General features: G+C 56.8%; 1 pseudogene; it reads right to left on the reverse strand.

Moving 5' to 3' along the window:
• Positions 1-691: 691 nt before the first annotated feature.
• LOC127491258 (U2 spliceosomal RNA) lies at positions 692-838 on the reverse strand (annotated as a pseudogene).
• Between the last annotated feature and the right edge of the window lie 12,845 nt (positions 839-13,683).

Here is a 13,683-nt window from a genome sequence, read left to right on the forward strand (position 1 = left end):
GAGAGAGAAAGAGAAATCTTCTATCTGCTGGTTCACTCCCCAAATGGCTGCAAGGGTCTGAGCTGGGCCAGACCTGAGCCAGGAGCCAGGAGCTTCTTCCGGTCTCCCACGTGAATGGCAGGGGCCCAAGGACTCGGGCCACCCTCTGCTGCTCCCTCAGGTGCATTAGCAGGGAGCTGGACCGGAAGTGGAGCAGCCGGAACGTGAACCGGTGCTGGAATGGGATGCTGGCACTGCAGGCAGCAGCTTCACCTGCTACGCCACAGCGCCGGCCCCTCATCTCCCGTCTTGGTTCATTACGTAAGCAGAGATACGTAGACTTTGAAATGAGTGTTGCTGACTTCCTTGCTCCCCTGTGCTCCCCGTGGCCCACGATTTCTTCCAAGATTCCTTTTCTGCCTCTATTCCTGCAAGTTCTCCACCAGAGGTGTACAGCGCCCCCCCCCATGGGGGTGTCTTACAGTCAGGGTGAGGGAAAATGCCCCTGGCGGGTAACGGTGGGTCAAGGGCTCAGCCACACGCCGCAAAGGGCTGTTCCGCCCCAAGTCTCAACAGCGCCCTGTTGAGAGACGTCATTGCACGTGGACTGTGAGTGCTAACCTTTCGGCATTTGGTCATGTTTTCAAGTGTCCTTATGAGACATTGGCTGGGTACAGCATCCTCCATCACAGTAGGACACCAGGACACTTTGAAGATGTCATTCTGTTATTTTCTTACACAAACGAAAAGTCTGAAGTCAGTGTATTCTTATTCCATCCCGGGTAATTTTTTAAAAGATACTTTAAACTGATAAGAACAGATGCTACACTTGATCTTAGCCAAAAGGCTGAGAAGCGATACAAAAAGATACTTTACGGGCCAGCGCTGTGGTGCAGCAGGTTAAAGCCCTGGCCTGAAGCGCTGGCATACCATATGGGCGCTGGTTCTAGTCCCAGCAGCTCCTCTTCCAATCTAGCTCTCTGCTGTGGCCAGGGAAAGCAGTAGAAGATGGCCCAAGTCCTTGCGCCCCTGCATCTGCGTGGGAGACCCAGAAGAAGCTCCTGGCTCCTGGCTTCGGATCGGCGTAGCTCCAGCCATTGCAGCCATCTGGGGAGTGAACCAGCGATGGAAGACCTCTCTCTCTGTAACTCTTTCAAATAATAAAAAATAAATCTTAAAAAAAAGATACTTTAATTTTTTTAAATCATTTGAGGGACAGAGAGGCGAAGAGTTAGAGAGAGCTCTCATTTGCTGATTCACTCTCCAAATGTCCACCATGGCTGGGACTGGGCCAGGCTGAAGCCAAAAGCCAGGAATTCAATTCAGGCCTCTCATGTGGGCGTCAAGGAGCCAACCACGTGAGCCATCACCTGCTGCCTCCCGGGGTGCCCAGGGAAGCACAAACTCCCACAGGGGATGCAGGCGTCTTAACTGCGAAGCCGATGCCCTTCCCGCTTCTCACTCTGGAAACATTCAGGTTTCCTCTTTAGCCCTGCTGTCCAGAAACCGGATCCTAGTGTACTGGGCTGCGGGTCATTTCACATTCGTCCCGCAAAAGGTCACTGGGTGTTCTCAACACGAGTATTCCTAACTTCTGAGACGTTCCCTTGGGCTATTTGCCTGCTCCAGAGACCCTCCCTCCTCAGTGGTCCTGGTTGCTGTCACAGGGATCGCACAGCGGGATTCTTGCACCTGCCCTGCGCGGCTCCCGTCATCCTCCATCCTTTCCACCTGTCCCCCTTTGCACAGCACCCAACTCCTTAGCTTCGCTTTCCCGTTCACTGTGCTGGCGCTGGATTCGTCCACTGAGCTTCTAATTTCAGAAATCTCCTTTTTAATTTACAAAACCTTTGGATGCTTTAAAAAAAAAAATCGGTGCAAGACTGTGTGTCATTTGAGATGTTAATGATTCTTACTCCCCAGCCTGGCCCCACCCACGCTCTCAACTCTGTTTTCTCAGGTGTGAGTTCTTCTTCTGTTGGATTTGATCACTGTTGTACGTGCTGGATTTCTCGACTGTTTAGCGACTCACGATTCCCCGTCAGCCTAGCTGTGTGTGCTTTCTCTCTACTTAGCACGGTCTAGCCCCAAGACAGGACTGTTCTCTGCACTTAAAGATTCCCATTTCTCGCCGGACCCACTAGGGTGCTGCCCTTCCTCCCCACTGTCAGGCTGTGCACCGCCTGCTGCCTGCCGGGCAGAGACACTGAAACGCACGGCTCAGCCGGAGGCGGGAAGGGGAGGCAGCCACCGTGCCCGGCCGCCGCGGCTGCAGTGCCGGAATCAGCTACCTCGCGTCCTCCGCGGGGTCCCCAGCCCTCTAGGAATCCGCCAGGTGGGATTTGGGGCTCTTTAAGCACATGGTGGGCAACGTCTTCTTGATCTCCCATGTGGTTCTGCAGCCCGCACCTGCCATTTCTAGGTGGTGGGGGAGGGCAAGGCTGCCTTGACCCAATCATTCACACATGGCTTGCTTGCTTTTTTTAAAGATTTATTTACTTATTTCAAAAGCAGAGTTACAGAGAGGCAGAGGGAGAGGGAGAGAGAGAGAGAGAGAGAGAGAGAGAGAAAGTCTTCCATCTGCTGGTTCACTTCCCAGATGGCTGCAACAGTTGGAGCTGCACAGATCCAAAGCCAGGAGTTTTTCTGTGTCTCCCACATGGATGAAGGGACCCAAGGATTGGGGCCATCTTCTACTGCTTTTCCAGACCATAGGAGAGAGCTGGATTGGATATGGAGCAGCCAGGACTTGAACCGGCACCCATGTGTGGGGGCCAGCACTGCAGGTGGCGGCTTTACCCGCTACGCCACAGCGCCGGTCCCCACACATGGCTTAATCAGAAAAGGAAAATGCTGACCACTGCCGCTGTGTCCTTGTCCTGCCTTGATGACCGCTGGTTCTTCCTGTCTCCAACAGATTCTCCTAGGAACCAGGCCTACCCTGTGCCAGGGCAGCCCCTGCGGGGACACTGGCCCCGCATGAAGAGCACGGGGAGGGGCCGGGTCAGAGGGACCGCTGAGCCGCGGTCAGTGAGCAGTGGCTGCCCTAGGAGCAGCAGCACTGGTGATCTATGGAGCGACAAGCACGTCCTGAGCACCTGCCATGCCCCAGGCAACGCGCCGAGTCAACTGTAATCCCTCAAACAGCCTAGACGTCAGGTCACTATCGTCTCTGTAGCACAGATGAGAAAACAGGGCAGAGGGGTGAGCCTCAGTCTCACGGTCTATTAAATAGAAACAATTACAGCTACCACTCAGGGGCGGGCATCGGCTCCGCAGCTGAGACATCACTGGGAACACGCACATCCCACTTCAGAATGCCTTGTCCCAGTCCCGGCTCCTCGGCCTCTGACCCAGGTGCACCCTGGGAGGCAGAAGATGATGGCTCCAGTCCTCTGGTTCCTGCCACCCCTACGGGAGATCCAGATGGGGTTCCTGACTCCTGGCGTGGGTCTGGCCCAGCCCAAGCTGTTGCAGGAAATCAGGGAGTGAACTAGTGGATGGAAGAGAAAGTATCTCTCTCACTCTCTCTCTCTCTCTCTCTCTCTCTCTCTTTCTCCGCCTTTCAAAGAAAATGAAAGTAAACGTGTAAATTTTTTTTAAAAAAAACCACCCACTGCTCAGTTTCACTGCAGTAAGTAGCACTGCAGCGCACACCCAACACCTGTTTGCGGAACACTGCGTGAGGAACAGCTGGCATGCCCCGCCCGTGGTGGGCCCTGTCAAGCGGACGCGTGGCCTCCACATTAGCATCGCCTTGACGGTCAGCGTTCGCTGGGATAGCGGCATCCGAAGCCCTTACCCTCCGGTTGCCGCTCCGTGAGGACTCGGCCACTCCTGCCACCTCCAGAGCTGCCACTGGGCCCGAGGTGTGACTTCGCCGAGGCACGAATCTGAGCCGCACGCTGCAAGGCTGGGGAGGGGCGGGGGAGTGCTCCGGGCATCTGTCTCCCCAAACCTCTCCTGTGTGTACTTCATACACAAAGCCTGCTAACCCTCACCACTGTCCCCAGAGACAGGAAGTACTAGCTGTGGCCCCAGGGCTGTGGGTTAGGGGTTCTGACTAAGCAGCCAGATGAAGGGGTCTGACTCCAGAAACAGACTCTCAGTCGCTCCTGTAAAATGGGCCATGCAGCACCTCTCTGTGGGGAGCAATCCGGACTGGACTAAGTTACTCGAATTAGGACTTATTCTATGCATCTGCTCTCCCACAATATGGCGCTGGGAGAGAAGTAAACAGCTTCCGCACAGCTGCCTCCAGTTCAACCAATTAACTGTAGGACTTGCTCCTGATTGGAGAGCAGCGTACTCAGCCGAGTTGGGATTGGCGGAGGAGGACTATAAAGGAGGAGAGAGACGGCATGCACCAGGAACATCTGTGGGGAACATCTATGGGGAACATCTAAGGGAACCCGTGCAGCCCCCAGAGAGCCGGCCGGCGGTGTGCCGCTCCCCTGCGGAAGTGGGGAATGCGGCCAGGGGGAACTGCCCTTCCACGGAGGTGGAAGGGATAGTAGCCAACCCGGGAAGGACCAGCAGCAAACCCGGGGAGGGCCGAGCAGACAGAAAGAACAGCGCAGGGTCCTGTGTCGTTCCTCCACGAAGAGGGGGAGCGACATAATGGTGCCGTGACTCGGATAGGAAACCTAACTCGGATAGGAAACCTAGGAGGGAAGAAATGACTCGGATAGGAAACTTAGGACGGATATGAAACTTAGGAGGGAAGAAATGGGAAGAACTAGGGAAAATATCGGAGAGAGAAACTAGCAAACAGCCTAGGGAAAAGCCGGACGAAAAAGGTGCCGGAAGAAGCTATTGAAAGCCTAGGCATAGATTCGGATACGGACTACGGGGGGAAGCTGGGAGAAATCTCTAAGGTCGAAAGCGAAAGTGAAAGCTAGAACAAACAGACTCGGACGCGGACTGTGGGGAGAGGCCAGGAGAAATGAGGGAGGAGTATTGTTGGAAGAAAGCTTGGGGAAACATACCGGGTAGAGAAAAATGTTAGGGAAATTGAAGCCGCGGGGGGCAGGCCAAGGCGGAAACGAAAGCCACTTTGGGGTTCTCAAGTTAGCCCGGGAATAGGGGGCGAAAAGTTAAAACCAGAAGCTGAGACGCAAGCCAGATTGGGATCCGTCTGATTAGCCCGGGGAGCAAAGGACGGGAAGCCAGATCGTGGGGCGGAGACGTACGCTGGGTTGAATTCGCCAGGCTAGCCCGGGGAACTTAGATTGAATCCTAGTGGCGGAGACGCAAGCTACGCTGTGTTACTCGCGGAAGCCGCCGCGTGCAGAGAGAGCACGGGGCGTGAATAGATAGGGAACGCTGGCGTAGGCCGTGGTTCAGACGCGAAAGGGTTAAGCGTGGAGACCGCGGACCGCGCAAAGCCGGGAAGCCGCGCAGAGAGGCGCGCGGGCTGAAGCGGCGCAGAGCCGGGAACCCGCCGGCGGGGCGAGGTGCCGGAAAGCCGCAGGGATAAGAGAAACAGAAGTTTGGAAGTGAAGTAAAAGAGAAATGGGAATGCTGGAAGATAGAAGTGAAATGGGAGAGGTAGGAATGCCCGGAGATAGAGAAATAGAGAAAAATAAGGCCTCCCCTCAACATGCCAATTAGAAGGCTTGGATTCGGTCTGCCTGATTTAAGGCGGTAAGCGCCAGCAAAGCTCGACCAGAGTATGAGCTGCAGGTCACCGAAGATAGGCACGAACCAACACTAATAAGTCTCCCCCACAATAAGGCAATGAGAAGGCTTGGATTCGGTTTGCCTGATAGGTTTTGTAAGCCCCTGCGGGCAGAGCAGAGCATGCGCTGCAGGGCACCGAACACAGGCATGCATCAGCGCCTAAAAACCTCCTCACAATGGCGAAGAGAGGACCCGGATTCGGTTTTCCTGATTGATAGGACTTGTAAGAGCCTGTGGCAACTCTAGCAAGTAGAGCAGAGTGTGTTCCGCGGGACACCGAAGACAGGCGCGTATCAACGCTAAAAAATAAAAAGAAAGGGGGATCTGTGGGGAGCAATCCGGACTGGACTAAGTTACTCGAATTAGGACTTATTCTATGCATCTGCTCTCCCACAATATGGCGCTGGGAGAGAAGTAAACAGCTTCCGCACAGCTGCCTCCAGTTCAACCAATTAACTGTAGGACTTGCTCCTGATTGGAGAGCAGCGTACTCAGCCGAGTTGGGATTGGCGGAGGAGGACTATAAAGGAGGAGAGAGACGGCATGCACCAGGAACATCTGTGGGGAACATCTATGGGGAACATCTAAGGGAACCCGTGCAGCCCCCAGAGAGCCGGCCGGCGGTGTGCCGCTCCCCTGCGGAAGTGGGGAATGCGGCCAGGGGGAACTGCCCTTCCACGGAGGTGGAAGGGATAGTAGCCAACCCGGGAAGGACCAGCAGCAAACCCGGGGAGGGCCGAGCAGACAGAAAGAACAGCGCAGGGTCCTGTGTCGTTCCTCCACGAAGAGGGGGAGCGACACCTCTCTGCCTCCTCTGTTGAAATTCTGCTCATCATTCACCCTCCAGGGCCCAGTGCAAACGTACTGTGGTGGCTTCCAAGAGTGAGAACCGTCCAGGCTGAGCTCTCACTACATTGGACCCCTCCTCTGTCCCTCCCTGCCTCGCTGGGAGTCAGCTCAGGGCGCCCGCACTGCTCCCTCCACCAGGAGGTGACACTAAGGCGACAATGAGGCAGCTTGCCACCGGGGATGCCTAAAGGATGTACTGTGCATGGGATGGAGGCGGAGCTAAGGGTGTCATCGCTGCCGCCTGTTGAGCTGTGGACTTTCAGACCCTTTCCGGGCGGGGTTAAATCTGTTTTCTGCTTCTGTAGCTGAGCAGTTCATACAGAGAAGAAATCCATTTCTCCCCGTACCGGAGGGCAAGAAGTCCCGCGCCAGCCGAGGTGCCGGCGCCTGCTGAGAGCTTCCTGCTGCATCACGACGTGGTGGGGGGTCCGGCTGGTGCATGGCCGAAGGTGCCGCTTCCCTCGGGGGCCCCCGCTAATTGCCACCCAAAGCCTCATCTCTGAGCCCTCCGACCTCGCCGCTGGGGATGCAGTGCCCAGCGCATGAGCTGTGGGGCAAAGGTTCGAACCCCAGTCCTGCTTCCCCTGCTGGAGCCAGGATTTTGCAACCTGCGCTCTGCTTTGCCGGCAGCTCCCTCCAAGGCTGCTAAAGGGGGAGCTGGCGAGCAGCTGTGAGTCTGCGAGAGGACAAGGCCTGGCTCTCCGAGCTTGTCTCCTGAGGGATCCCTCTCCTCTGGGCACCACCTGGCATCTTCACCTTGGCAGTGGCGCTGTCCTCCTGGAACACGAGATACATCTGCATACTGTGCGTCTCCGCGGCTTCACGTGCCGGGGGCTGGGTCCTCACAGTGGGGTGTTACCAGGCAGTGTAGGGGGCTGGCGTGTGGCCCAGGGAGTTAAGGTGCTGCTTGCAACACCGGCATCCCATATGGGCACCTGTCCAGTCCCCGCTGCTCCACTTCTGGCCCAGCTCCCTGCTAATGCCCCTGCGAAATCAGCAGAAGACGGCCCAAGTGCTTGGGCCCCTGCTACCCACACGGGAGCCCCGGAAGGAGTTCCAGGGTCCCAGCTTCGGCCTGGCCCAACCTTGGCCATTGCAGCCCTTTGGGAGTGGACCGGCAGAAGGAAGATCTCTTTCTGTCTCCCTGTATCTCTCTCTCTCTCTGACACTGCCCTTCAAAAAAAAAAAAAAAAAATCCTAAAAAAGAAAAAAAAAGAGGAAGTGTAGTCTTTAAGAGGCGGGGCCTAGTGAGAGGTCAGTAGGGCGTGGGCTGTGCCTTGAGGGTGGGTTAGTTCTGCTCTCCCGGAGTGGATTCCTGGGGGCAGTGGGCTAGAAAGCAAGGCCGCCTCACCTGTTTGGCCCCCTCTGCACACGGTGGGTTCCTTTTCCCTGTATCCCAGCCACCTGAGTACTGAACCAAATTCACCTGTTTCCTGCAGGTCTCCCAGCGCCAGGCACTTTGTTAGAGCAGTGTAAAATGCACTAGGATGGTCAGCGAGGCTCTGGCTCTCCCTGGCCCATACACACAGCCACCATATAGCCCCGCACCCACATAGACACACGAACACAGCACACACAGACATGTGCACTCACGCACACACACACGCATGCATGCACGCACACAAGCACCGCACACACACCCCTGCTGGGCCCTAACAGCGACCTCCCACCGCCTGCCGCTCCAAGGCCTGTGTTTCTGTCGCCACCCGCGTGACCCGTGTTTTACAGAAAAGAGTAGGCGTTGCGGGGAGGTGCGTGGCCCTGCCTGGCGGGCAGCAGCCCTGCCGGCTGTCGTCTTCTCTGTGGGCCGCGAGCAGTCCCCGGTCTCCGCGTGCTGTCCCCGGCGCCGCACCTCTGCCCTTCCCCGGCCCGCACGCCCGGCCACACGGCGGGACCCCCGGGGTAGAGGCTGTCGGTCCGCTCCGTCGCCGCGCGGCCCTCTGGCTGCCAAGGAGCCCGCATTGGTAACTAGGACCGATGATTAACCTCTTACTACGACTTGGGACCGTGTACCGCTGAGCGCCCGGTCTCACGCAGACCCCAGGGCCGGGTTTTGCGCGGGCTGCGGACTTCTCCCGGGTGCGGGCGGAGGCAGGGGCTGCCGCGTTCCCCGGGTGCACCTGCAGCCTGTCCCACCGTCGCACGGAAAAAGGCAGACCCCGCACCGGGCGCTGGCATGGACACCCGCGCGGGTCCGGGGGCGCGGGGCCTCACCCGGGGTCGCAGTGCGCTCGTCGGCGCCCGGGGTCTGCCACCTGCCTAAGCCGCACCGCGGATGCCTGGCTCCCCCCACCCGGGGGGGGGGAGACGGGAATAAATCAGACGCTTGGACGAGACTGACGTTAAATGATGCAGCACGCAGGGTCCCCGGGCGTCAACAAATTAACGTAAAATCCTCACCACCACCCCCTTGTTAGGGTGCCAGGTGTTGCTGCTATTTCGGTTTACCGGGTGAGCTGCCAGTGCCTCGACGTGGACGCTGGGACGCGATGTTTTCTCGCCGGCAGGGGGCGCCAGACCCCGCCGGGCCGACAGCTCCCGTCTGCTCCCCACCCAGGCCTCCGCCCCTTCCCCGACTTGCACGCTCACAAATCCAGCATAACCCCCAGTTCCCGGAAGAACGATCTTCGCAAATGAAGTTATCGTGAGTTATGTGGACCCCCAGCCTGCAGGAGCTGATGCGAGACTGGCTGTCTGCCTCCTGCCCTTTGCTTCCCGCTTAAAGAACCAAGTCACCATGAATTTTCTTAATGATACTTTATTCGCCGGCTTTGGCCATTTTTCTTCTCTTCTATCTGAGGCAGAGTTGTCTCAAGGGAGACAGCGCAGTGTAGCAGAAGAGACGCAGGCCTTGCCATCAGACTGCGCTGGAGTCGGATGGGGGCTTCGCCTCGCAGCCAGATAACCCCGGCCAACGTCTGCCAGCTCCGAGCCTCAGTTTCCCCTCCTTACTGTAAGAGGAAGAGCTGGGTGCATGTCCTAGGAACAGGAGGCAAGTGAGGCAAATCACGCGAAGACCTTAGCGGTCGCCTCATCTGTGTCCAGGCTTCCTACGTGTGAAAAGGGAATGAACGCCCGAGGGGCTGCTCCCACCCAGTGTGTTAAGGCGCACAGGCGCACTTTGAAGCTGGTCAGACTTGGGCATCAGCTGTGCTGTGTGCCCTTAGCAGGTTTGTTTTGCATCTCTAAATCTCAGTCTTTCTCATCTGTAAAATGGACCATATTCATACTCCTTAGAGAGTTGACAGTATGGGGCCCACGCTGTGGCACAGAGGGTTAAGCCGCCTGCGATGCCAGCATCCCATATGGGTACCAGTTAGAGTCCCTGCTGCTCCACTTCCGATCCAGTTCCCTGATAGTGGCCTGAGAAAGCAGCGCAAGATGGCCAAGTGCTTGGGCCCCTGCACCCACGTGGGAGACCTGGATGGAGCTCCTGGCTCCTGACTTTAGCTTGGCTCATCCCCAGCCATTGTGGCCATTTGGTGAGTGAACTAGTGGATGGAAGATTGTATGTGTGTGTGTGTGTGCGTGTGTGTGTGTGACCCCAGCTGTTGTGGCCATTTGGGATGTGAACCAGCAGGTGGAAGATCTCTCTCTGTGTGTGTAACTCCACCTTTTGAATAAATTAGTAAATTTTTTAAGGAAAAAGTTGACAGTATGGGGGCCAGTGTTGTGGCACAACAGGTTAAACAGCCACCTGTGATGCCAGCCTCCCATAAAGGTGCTGGTTCAAGTCCTAGCTGTTCCACTTCCGATCCAGCTCCCTGCTAATGGCCTGGGAAAGCAGCACAAGATGGCCCAAGTGCTTGGGCCCCTGCAGCCCCCTGCGGGAGACTAGGCTGGAGTTCCTCGCTTTGGCCATGGAGGCCATTTGGGGAATGAACCAGTAGGTGGAATTTTCTCCCTCCCTCTCTCTCTCTCTCTCTCTCTCTCTCTCTCTCTGACAATAAGTAAATCTTTTTTAAGTGGTGCAATAAATAAGATACGGACCACATATTGCACACCGGTTACAGGCTAAGTGCTGGGGTTACAACTAAGAATACGACAGTTGTTGCCTCTGCTGTCCTGGGACTGACAACCTGCACTGAAGTCGGAAATCAAGAAAGGGATATGATGCCAAGGGCTAGAGTGAAGACGAGAGCAGGCTGAGGGTGCCGTGGGGGCTGGGCTCCAGGACACTGTCTCAGGAGGGATTAGGGCACGACCTGCACAAAGCAAAGTAAGTCAGGCGATGGCCTGGGGGAAAAGCATCCCTGGAGAGGGACCAGCCAGTGCAAAGGTGCAGATGTGGGAAGAAACTGTGCATCCAAAGATCGGGGATTAACTGAGACTCGGGCTAGAGGGAGTGTGGGGCTCGATCAAGCCAGGCAAGCAGTCAAGTCCACGTCGTCTGGGTTCTTGCAGACCATGGGAAAGATCTTCCCAGGTTGCAGTATCTGTGAGTGCAGATGCGGATGGCGGAAGCCTTGCCATTGCAGGGGGAGTGGGATAACTGCAGGACCCACGCTTCCGAGCAGGTAAGAGGGGGCGAGACCCAGGCAGCAGCAGGAAGGGCGCACGCAGAGTGACGGGAGCCCAGTGATCAGGTGGGCACTGACCCGGGGGCAGCGGGGAGGACACTGGCAGATTTGAGACAGGAATCCAGAGAGTGATATCGCATCGTTTCTTCCCCCAGGAGATGAGACGGTTATCAGCTAAGAGACTGGAGCTGGAGGCAGAGGAGAGGGGGAGACACAGCAGCCGCCTGCTCAGGGGCCTGGCTTGAGGCTCCACCCATCACATCCACTGGAGAACTGGGACTCAGTAGCTCGCCTCCCTGGGCGGTGAGAGGAACCTGGCCAGGGAGACACAGGGAAGAATAGCCCCACGGCAAGAGAGGCCTGCTTGAGCCAGAGAGATCTGCATTTTAAATGTTGTTTTATTTATTTGAAAGGTGGGGGGGGGTCGTCCATCTGCTGGTTCACTTCCCAGATGCCTGCAACAGCTGGGGCTGGGCCTGGCGAAAGTCAGGAGCCTGGAACTCCATCCAGGGCTTTCATGGGGAAAGCACAAACCCACCTGCTGCCTCCCAGGCGCGTTGGCAGGAAGCTGGCTGGGAAGCAGAGGCTGGACTCGATCTCAGGCACTCCAGTTTGAGAGGCAGGCAGTTTAACCGGCTGCACCACAAGGCCCACCCCAGAAAGGTTCTGGATTTTCCCCTGGCCCCAGTCAGTTGCTGGGCACAGGTATAGTAATCAATGGTGGGGCCGGCGCCGTGACTCACTTGGTTAATCCTCCACCTGCGGTGCTGACATCCCATATGGGCACCGGGTTCTGGTCCCGGTTGCTCCTCTTCCAGTCCAGCTCTCTGCTGTGGCCCAGGAGTGCAGTGGAGGATGGCCCAAGTGCTTGGGCCCTGCACCCGCATGGGAGACCAGGAGAAGCACCTGGCTCCTGGCTTTGGATTGGCACAGGCGCCAGCCGCAGCAGCCACTGGGGGGTGAACTAACGGCAAAGGAAGACCTTCCTCTCTGTCTCTCTCTCTCTCACTGTCCAACTCTGTGGTGAGTTGGGTTCAGCACAGTGGGGGTCTCCCAGTGAGTGGGTGCAGGGAGGAGGGAGCAGGAGAGCTGAGCAGGAGCAGAGGAGGGCGAGTGTGGGGAAGACTGGGGTTCTGGCCAGGTCAGGGGAAGTGAGATCACAGAGGTGGGCGTCCCCCACGCGGGAGGGCAGCTGGATTGGCAGAGTGCAGGGAGCGTTTCCGGGAGTTCCCGTTTCAGAAGTGATTCAAGGGGAACTCCGATACTATAGATAATTGACTCCCCAACAAACACCTGTTGAAGGCCTGTTATGCCTTCAATAAATAAATGAAAACCCATCATTTACTGCGCCCTTAGTAACAATGTCTTAGGCATGGTGCTAGGTGTGCCATGGTTGCCATAACTCCCTTAATTCTCACTGCGATCCGTCAAGGATGGTGCTGTTACTCTCCCCATTATACAGATGAGGAGACTGAGGCTCAGAGACACCTCGTAAGCCACCCAAGGGCACACGGGTGGTGGCAGAGATTACAAAGCTCAGGATGTTAACAACTGCGTGCTCCCATGTGCGAGATACCATGTGGGAGTCATCACAGGGCATTTGCCCTTGGGCCCAGGGGTGGCGGCCAGGATGCAGGCGGAGGGATTGGGCCTCTTGTGTGTGGTCGTGGTGGAGCTGCCCATCAAGGTGCCCACTTTCCTCGCTGACAGGTGGACGTGTCACCATGTCTAGCCAGCTGGACTCTTGCTGCAGGAACTTTGACTCGGATCAAAGAAATCTTCAATCAAGAAAGAGGAGGAAAGAATGGAATCGATTCATTTTTGTTCCCTGAATGCCCAAAGGATCCATGGCCTCTGTCCTTTCGTAAGTCAAGGTCTTGAGTTTCCTGTCACCTCTGTGGGGGAGCCAGAGCCTGCCAATAAAATCTTTTTCTGCTAAAATCAGCCAGAATCGGTTTCTGAGACGTGTGGTCAAAGAACCTGCACTGGCGCATCCAGAGAAAAAGGAACCATGAGGCCACAGGGAAAGCTCATTCCTTGGGTAATTGTGGGGCAGGCAGGGCCAGGGCACAGCGGGAAGGAGGCTCCCCTTGGGGCTGTGTGAGCGTGGGGTCATGCCAACAAACAGGTGACTCAGAGAACAAGAAGTGAGCATTCCCTGTCAGCACATAGCTTTCTTTTATTGTTAAAGATTTATGCATTTGAAAAGCAGAGCTTTAGAGAAAGAGGGAGGGAGGGAGGGAGGGAGGGAGAGAGAGAGAGAGAGTCTTCCATCCGCTGGTTTACTCCCCACATGGCCAGGGCTGGGTCAGGCAGAAGCCAGGAGCCAGGAGCTCCATCCTGGTCTCCCACTCGGGTGGCAGGGGCCCAAGCACCTGGGCCATCATCCTTTGCTTTCCCAAGCACAGAAGCAGGAAGCTGGATCAGAAGCAGAGCAGGTGGGACTTGAACGGGCACTCATATGGATGCCAGCATTGCAAGTGGCAGCTTAGCCCACCACACCATGACCCAGGGCAGCCAACAGCTTTCTGGTCCGTGCGATCAGGCAGGGCCCCTGGCACCTTCCACACGGAGGCTCTGAGCACATCAACATTGCCCCAAGGTGAAGGCTGGGCCCACCCCGTGGGGAGAAGAAAGAGCAGGCCAGAGCGAG

The sequence above is a fragment of the Oryctolagus cuniculus genome, chromosome 11 (assembly GCF_964237555.1).
Source record: "Oryctolagus cuniculus chromosome 11, mOryCun1.1, whole genome shotgun sequence".
Classification (NCBI taxonomy): domain Eukaryota; kingdom Metazoa; phylum Chordata; class Mammalia; order Lagomorpha; family Leporidae; genus Oryctolagus; species Oryctolagus cuniculus.